Source organism: Jaculus jaculus, chromosome 15 (assembly GCF_020740685.1).
Source record: "Jaculus jaculus isolate mJacJac1 chromosome 15, mJacJac1.mat.Y.cur, whole genome shotgun sequence".
In the NCBI taxonomy this organism is placed as follows: domain Eukaryota; kingdom Metazoa; phylum Chordata; class Mammalia; order Rodentia; family Dipodidae; genus Jaculus; species Jaculus jaculus.
Genome location: NC_059116.1, coordinates 16,979,843 through 16,987,200, shown reverse-complemented (window position 1 = coordinate 16,987,200; position 7,358 = coordinate 16,979,843). Strand labels below are relative to the sequence as shown.

General features: G+C 47.3%; 1 pseudogene; it reads right to left on the bottom strand.

The window, feature by feature from the left end:
• Positions 1–5,699: 5,699 nt before the first annotated feature.
• On the bottom strand, positions 5,700–5,799 carry LOC123455176 (annotated as a pseudogene).
• Between the last annotated feature and the right edge of the window lie 1,559 nt (positions 5,800–7,358).

The following is a 7,358-nucleotide window of genomic DNA, read 5'->3' as shown; positions in this document are numbered from 1 at the left end:
GTGGTGCACACCTGTAATCCCAGCACTCAGGAGGCAGAGGTAGGAGGATTGCCATGAGTTCGAGGCTATCCTGAGACTCCATAGTGAATTCCAGGTCAGCCTGGGCTAGAGTGAGATGAGACCCTACCTCGAAAAACCAAAAACAAAACAAAACAACAAAAACATAAAGTAGAAAGGAATACAGGAAGACACCTGAAGTTGAAGACATTTCTGGCTTCCACATGCACATACACACCACACACACACACACACACACACACACACACACACATATGCATATATGCTCTCCACAGACATATGAACATACATACATGCATACTATGCATACATACCTGTGCAAAACCCCCCAAGAGATAAGGAGACCAGAGCTCCTATCCCTTCCCCTCTCTGTTACACAGAAACACAGCTGGAAAACAGGCTTTCAGTGAATCAGGAAAGAGACTCTGACCAAACCTGGGGTCTGCTGTCACCTTTGTTTTGGACTGCCTGTGGCTGAAGCCCCTGGTTTGTGGCACTTCGGCATAGCAACCTGAGCTGAGAGAGCTCTGTTTGTAATTTCCGCTTCCGGGTTGCATACCTGACTCTCATGTTAAACCCTAAGTATTAAAAGATGAACAAAAGTTGTAATCAGATCTGAGCTTGTTCAGTTGGCCCATGTTCTCAGAACAGTGAACAGTTAGTTTCATTTAGGTTACCATCTAGCCAGATTCCAAGTATGAATTTAAAGTGTGCACACTTGGGGTCTTGCATATTTTCCAGAGGCCTACAGAATATTGTAATAAGAGAATATGAGAATAAGTAGCCTAGATATAATGTCTCTTGTCGCCCTTCCTCTCGGGCACTGCTCACTCCATCCTTCCAGCATGTACCCAAGTCCCTGACTTTTTTTTTTTTTTAACCAACCTCCACCCCCCTCTGATTGTTTTTTAGAGAGAGAGAATTCGTGTGCCAGGGCCTCAACCACTGTGGTTGAACTCCAGATGCTTGCACCACCTAGTGGGCATGTGTGACCTTGCACTTACCTTGCCTTTGTGCATCTGGCTTATGTGGGGTCTGAAGAGAGATTGAACATGGGTCCTTGGGCTTTGCAGGCAAGCACCTTAACCCCTAAGCCATCTCTCCAGCCTCCCCTCTCTGATTTTTTTGTTTGTTTGTTTGTTTTGAGGTAGGGTCTCAAATTAGCCCAGTCTGACCTGGAATTCACTCTTGTATTCTCAGGGTGGCCTCCAACTCATGGAGATCTTCCTACCTCTGCCTCTCAAGTGCTGGAATTAAAGGCATGTGCCACCATGTCTGGCTCCCTCTTTGATTTCTTCTTTTCCTCTTTGATTTTTTTAAAAGAAAAATTCATTTAGAGAGAGAATGGGTGCACCAGGGCCTCTAGCCATTGTAAACGAACTCCAGATACATGCGCCACTTTGTCAAGTATTTTTAAAAAACTTTTTTATGAGCGAGTGAGAGTAAGATTCGGGGGGGGGGGGATTGGCACACCAGGCCTCCAGCCACTGTAATGGAGCACTGTAATCATTGGTGCATTTGTGACCTTGTGCATGCATCCATCACCTTGTGTATCTGGCTTACATAGCATCTGGGGAGTTGAACATGGGTCCTTAAGTTTTGCAGGCAAATGCCTTAAATGCTAAACCATTTCTCCAGCCCCCTTTTAAAACTTTTTATTGACAATGTCTGTAAATATAGACAATATACCATGGTCATAATTCTCTCTAACACTTGCCTTTTCCTCCTCCTAAACAAATCCCCCCTCCACTAAATCCCTTACTTCCAACTATACTCTCTTCTTTTTTCTTTTATTTATTTGAGAAAGGGGCAGGTAGAGAGAATGGGAGTGCCAGGACCTCTAGCTGCTGTAAACGAACTCCGGATGCATGTGCCACCTTTTGCATCTGGCTTTACGTGGGTACTGAGGAATTAAACCTGGGTCTTTTGGCTTTGCAGGCAAGCACCTTAACTGCTGAGCCATCTCTCCAACCCCTATTTTCTTTCTCCCTTTCTTTCTTTCTCTCTCTCTTTCTTTCTTTTTTTGAGTTTGGGTCTCACCGTAGCCCAGGCTGACCTGGAATTCACTATGTAGTACAGCAATCCTTCTACCTTTGCCTTCTGAGTGCTGGGACTAAAGGTGTGAGCCACCATGCCTGGTTCTTTTCTATTTTGATATCATTTTGTTTTCTCCTGTTACGTGCAGGTGGTGTCAGCCACTGTGAAGTCATGAATATCAAGGCCACTTTATGCCTAGAAGGCAGCATTGCAAGCACTCCTCCCCCTCCCTTTGAGTTTCACATTCCTTCTGCCACCTATTCCACGATGGTCCCTGAACCTTGGAGGGAGTGATAGAGATGTCCCACTCAGTGCTGAACACTCCACTGTCCCTGCTTCTTGGCACGCTGGCCAGTTTCGAGTTACCCCCATGGTCATCTGCCAGGTGTTTTGATCATAATGATTCATTAAAGACCTGGTTCTGGAGTATTATACACGCTTTGAAACTGTCAACAGTTGGTGTCACTTACGAGTCAAGTGGGCTGATTCCACAAAGAGCTCCTCACCAACGTGAAACCAAACCCCAGCTTCTGCTCCTAGAGCCTGAGGGTTCCAATTTCACATCTTCTTTTCCTCGCGCTGACCCGTTCCTTTTCCAGGGAATCCTGTGACCATCTCGGGATAATCCAATGCAATCGCCCATCTCAAGACTGCCGGACAGTCCCCTTTGCCGTACAAAGCAACACACGCACGTGCTCTGGCAATGAGGACCTGATTGCTTTTGCCAGTGTAGTTGGATCGCATCCTCCTCCAGGTGGGAGGCATGAGGAAGGTTCTGAAGATTACACCTATCTTGCAGTGTCCACAGTGGCCACTTGGCCTCTTGCTCCTGTTCAGAGAGTTTGGGGCTCACATTTATTTAAAAAAAAAAAAGTTAACTTTTTTGTTGTTGTTTTTTCACCCTTTTCTTCTTTTGTTCACAAGTGCTTGTGTAACGTGTGTGGCGGAAAGTTACATGTGGCTGTCCCTCTGGCGAGGCACCTGCATGTGGGTGGCTGGAGAGGAAGAGTCCACCTCTCCATCTTTTCACTGATTTGGGGACAGTCCAGGTCTTTGCTCCCCTGCTGGACAGAGTTACAGGTGTGGCTCTTAGCTGTTTTACTGGGGATCTGGAGATTCAAACTCAGATGCTCTCAGGCCCGAGCAGGCCCTCAAACTTGCGCAGAAAGTGCGCTTGACCACCGAGCCATCTCTGTAGCCCAAACTCCATTGTGTGTGGTTTGCATATGTGTGCACACACAAGGGCCAGTGGAAGAGGTTGAGTGTCCTTATTTACTGCTTTTCTGCCTCTTTTATTTAATGTTTTTTGTTTATTTTTATTTATTTGAGAGCGACAGAGAGAGAAAGAGGCAGAGGGAGAGAGAGAGAGAATGGGCGCGCCAGGGCCTCCAGACTCTGCAAACGAACTCCAGATGCGTGCGCCCCCTTGTGCATCTGGCTTACATGGATCCTGGGGAATCGAGCCTCGAGCCGGGGTCCTTAGGCTTCACAGGCAAGTGCTTAACCGCTACGCCATCTCTCCAGCCCCCTCTGCCTCATTTTCTTGAGGAGGAGTCTTTCACTGAAGCTGGAGCTCCTGATTTCTCTGTTAGACTGGCTGACCAAGGAGCCCCAGCGATCTTCTCGTCCCTCCCCCAACCGGAACTGGGGCCACATGCCTGTTCAGCAATGGCCAGCTTTCTCCATGGGGGCTGAGGGTTGAACTCAGCTTCTCATGCTTGTGTCAAAAGCCTTTTTATCTACTGAGCCATGTCCTCAGCTCTCTGACTCCTTGTTAACACTGCTCACATTACTGTGATTAATCTCATGACTGTTAGATAAGACAGTTTGTTGTCCTGGCATTAAGACATTCTGGTATTGTATTGTATTGTATTTTTGTGTGTAATTTTTTTTTTTTTTTTTGAGGTAGGGTCTCACTCTAGCCCAGGCTGACCTGGGATTCACTATGTAGTCTCAGGGTGGACCTCAAATTCACAACTATCCACCTACCTTTGCCTCTTGAGTGCTGGGATTAAAGGTGTCCATCACTATGCCCGGCTTTATTTTATATTTTTATTGGTTTGCAAGAGAGACAGAGAGAGAGAGAGAGAGAGAGAGAGAGAGTCAGGGATATCCCATGGCATCTTTCTACTACAAATGAAGTCCAGATGCATCTAGCTTTTGTTTTGGGTACTGGAGAATTGAACCTGAGCTGGCAGGCTTTGTAAGCAAGTGCCTTTATCCACTGAGCACCTTCCTGTGCCCTGTTGTTACTTTACTTGAGGCATTTTCATGAAAGCTGGGGCTAGGGTTCACAATAGCTTTGCAGGCTTTAACTGTTTTCTGTCCCAGCTCCACCACTCTGTTTTCTACTAGACAGCAGCGGGAGAGCAGTCACTGAAGGAACCCTGCACATATGCTGAGCAGAGCAGGTGATGTATGTGATGTGTATTATTTATGTCTGGGTCAGGTTAAACAGTGCCGGAGTGCAGGTCATGGGTTAGAGCTGCAAATCGAAATGTGGAAATGTGCTGTGGTCAGAACAGAGCAGGCATTTCAATGCAGAAGAAAGACGCAAGCCCTGGAGGCGTGTGTGTGTGTGTGTGTGTGTGTGTGTGTGTGTGTGTGTGGAGTGTGGGTAGTGAGGGGAAGTCCAAGGACTGAGCCTTGGACACTACATTTAAAAGGCTAGAAATGGCCGGCCGTGGTGGTGCACTCCTTTAATTCCAAAACTCGGGATGCAGAGGTAGGAGGATCACCGTAAGTTCGAGGCCAGCCTGAGATAACATAGTGAATTCCAAGTCAGCCTGAGCTAGACTGAGACCCTACCTTGAAAAACCAAAAAAAAAAAAAAAAAGGGTAGGAGTTGAGACGGGAATGACAGAGCTGAAAGGCAGGGGGGAAGTCAGTCAGGTTATATAAAGGACAACCAAGACAGGGCTTCCAGAAGGAGAGAATGACTCATATGCCCAAATGTTGGTCAAATAAAATGAGCAAATACCATTGAATATGGCACTGTGGAGGTAAGGGGTGACTTGAACAGGGTCCAAGCTCAGGGGCAGTGGGGCCTGCACGGCTGTGTGATGGCAATGGGTTGAAGGGGCAGTGTTGGAAGAAAGGATGATGGCCCAGGAGTTTCGATTAACACAGGAGAGATTAGGCAGAAGATGGAGGGGAATAAATGTTTGTTGCTATTATGCTGTTATTATTATTTGTTTTGTTTTGTTTTTTGAGATAGTGTCTCACTCTAGCCCAGGCTGACCTGGAATTCACTATGTAATCTCAGGGTGGCCTTGAACTCACGGCGACCCCCCTGCCTCTGCCTCCCAAGTGCTGGGATTAAAGGCGTGCGCCACCACGCCTGGCCCTTATTTATTTATTTTCAGTTTCTAACTATTACTTTATTTACATTGCTATGCTTAAGGTACACGGAAAAGACAACCAAGTGGTTCTGCCCCGTGTCAGAAAGTTTCCAGTCAACACCAATTCTGTGGTGACGAGTAACTGGAAATGGTGACGTCTTTGGGTCAAAGCTGACAAAGCAGAATGGGCTCTGATTACAGGTCACCTCCAACAAGGATGAGGCACACTGGCCAGCACAAGCCAGGCGAACACTGAACCTCTGGTGCTGGGCACAGAGTCACATCTCTTCTCTGAAGCTAGCAAAAAATATGGAACGCTTCGCGAATTTGCGTGTCATCTTTGCTCAGAGGCCATGCTAATCTCTCTCATTCCAATTTTAGTATATGTGCTCCCGAAGGGAGCATGTATTTTTTTTTTAACTTTTTTATTTTATTTATTTGAGAGAGAGAGAAAGGCAGAAAGAGAGAGAGAGAGAATGGGCGCGCCAGGGCCTCCAGCCACTGCAAATGAACTCCAGATGCATGTGCCCCTTGTGCATCTGGCTTATGTGGGTCCTGAGGAATCGAATCGAGGTCCTTTGGCTTTATAGGCAAATGCCTTTACCGCTAAGCAACCTCTCCAGCACCCCCAGCCGCCCTTTGTTTTTTATTATTATTGAATTTATTTATTTGAGAGCAACAGAGGGAAAGCGGCAGAGAGAGAGAGAGAGAGAGAGAGAGAATGGGCACACCAGGGCCTCCAGCCACTGCAGACGAACTCCAGATGCGTGTGCCCCCCTTGTGCATCTGGCTAACGTGGGTCCTGGGGAATCAAGCCTCGAACCGGGGTCCTTAGGCTTCACAGGCAAACGCTTAACCACTAAGCCATCTCTCCAGCCCCGCCCTTTGTTTTTAATAGGGAGAAGCGAGGATAGGTTTGTATGTGGATGGGATGGACAGAGGAAGAGGTACAATTGATGGTACAAGGGAGAGGAAGTTGCTGACATAGAAACATTGCTGATGGGCTGGAGCGATGGCTCGGCAGTTAAAAGTGCTTGCTTCTGAAGCTGTGTTCTAACGTTAACTAGGATCAGACCTTTTACTCGATGGAAATAAAGACGCTATTGTTTAGCACGGAAAGTGAGTGAGCTCCAAGCACAGCCAGGAGCATCAGGAGCCAGGAGTGGCAGAAGCCCTGGGTGTTGTCAGGAGGAAAAGCAGTCTGCTTTCTCATCACACCCTCCCCCAACAAGCCCAGCCAACGCAGAGCCAATGAGGCATCCTCTCCTCCTCCCACCCTGGAGGCCAGGAACCTGCCCTGGTCCCTTCACATCTGGCACACACTTGCCCGAGGGCCGGGCAAGGGCAAGGTCTCAACTCAAAGCAGGCACAGCAATACCTTCCCTACACACTGGAGTTTCGGGCCCAAACAACACTAATGCTGGGCTTGTGGGCAACTAAGCAGGTCTTTCCCATTAGAACTGGAATCTGTTAGGAAAAAGGATAAGTGCCCTTGGCAGAAGGGGTAAATGAGTACAGGGGAGAATGGCATGAGCTTGGCAGTGAGACTGGAAAGGAAGGCACAGTGTGCTGGTAGAAGCCTCCTAAGAAAGGAGTTAGAGGAATGGGTGCTGAGTTAATTGGTCTGCACGGATGAAATATGGCTGGTTAAAAGAAAATATTAAACTATGTGGTCTCAGGGTGGCATCGAACTCACGGCAATCCTCCTACCTCTGCCTCCCGAGTGCTGGGATTAAAGACGTGCACCACCATGCCCGGCTTTCGGTGTCGGTTTTTACTTCTGGTGAATCTGACCAAAAGGTCTCTGTGTGGATGTAAATTGGTTTTCCTCAGAACTGGTGTGATGTTGAACACCTGTTCATGGTCCTACTTGCAAGTGTTTATCTCAACCCTTTTGGAAGTGTCCTGTTTTGCTCTTGTTTTAATTACAGTACTTACTTTAATAATAATCTGTTTAGAAGA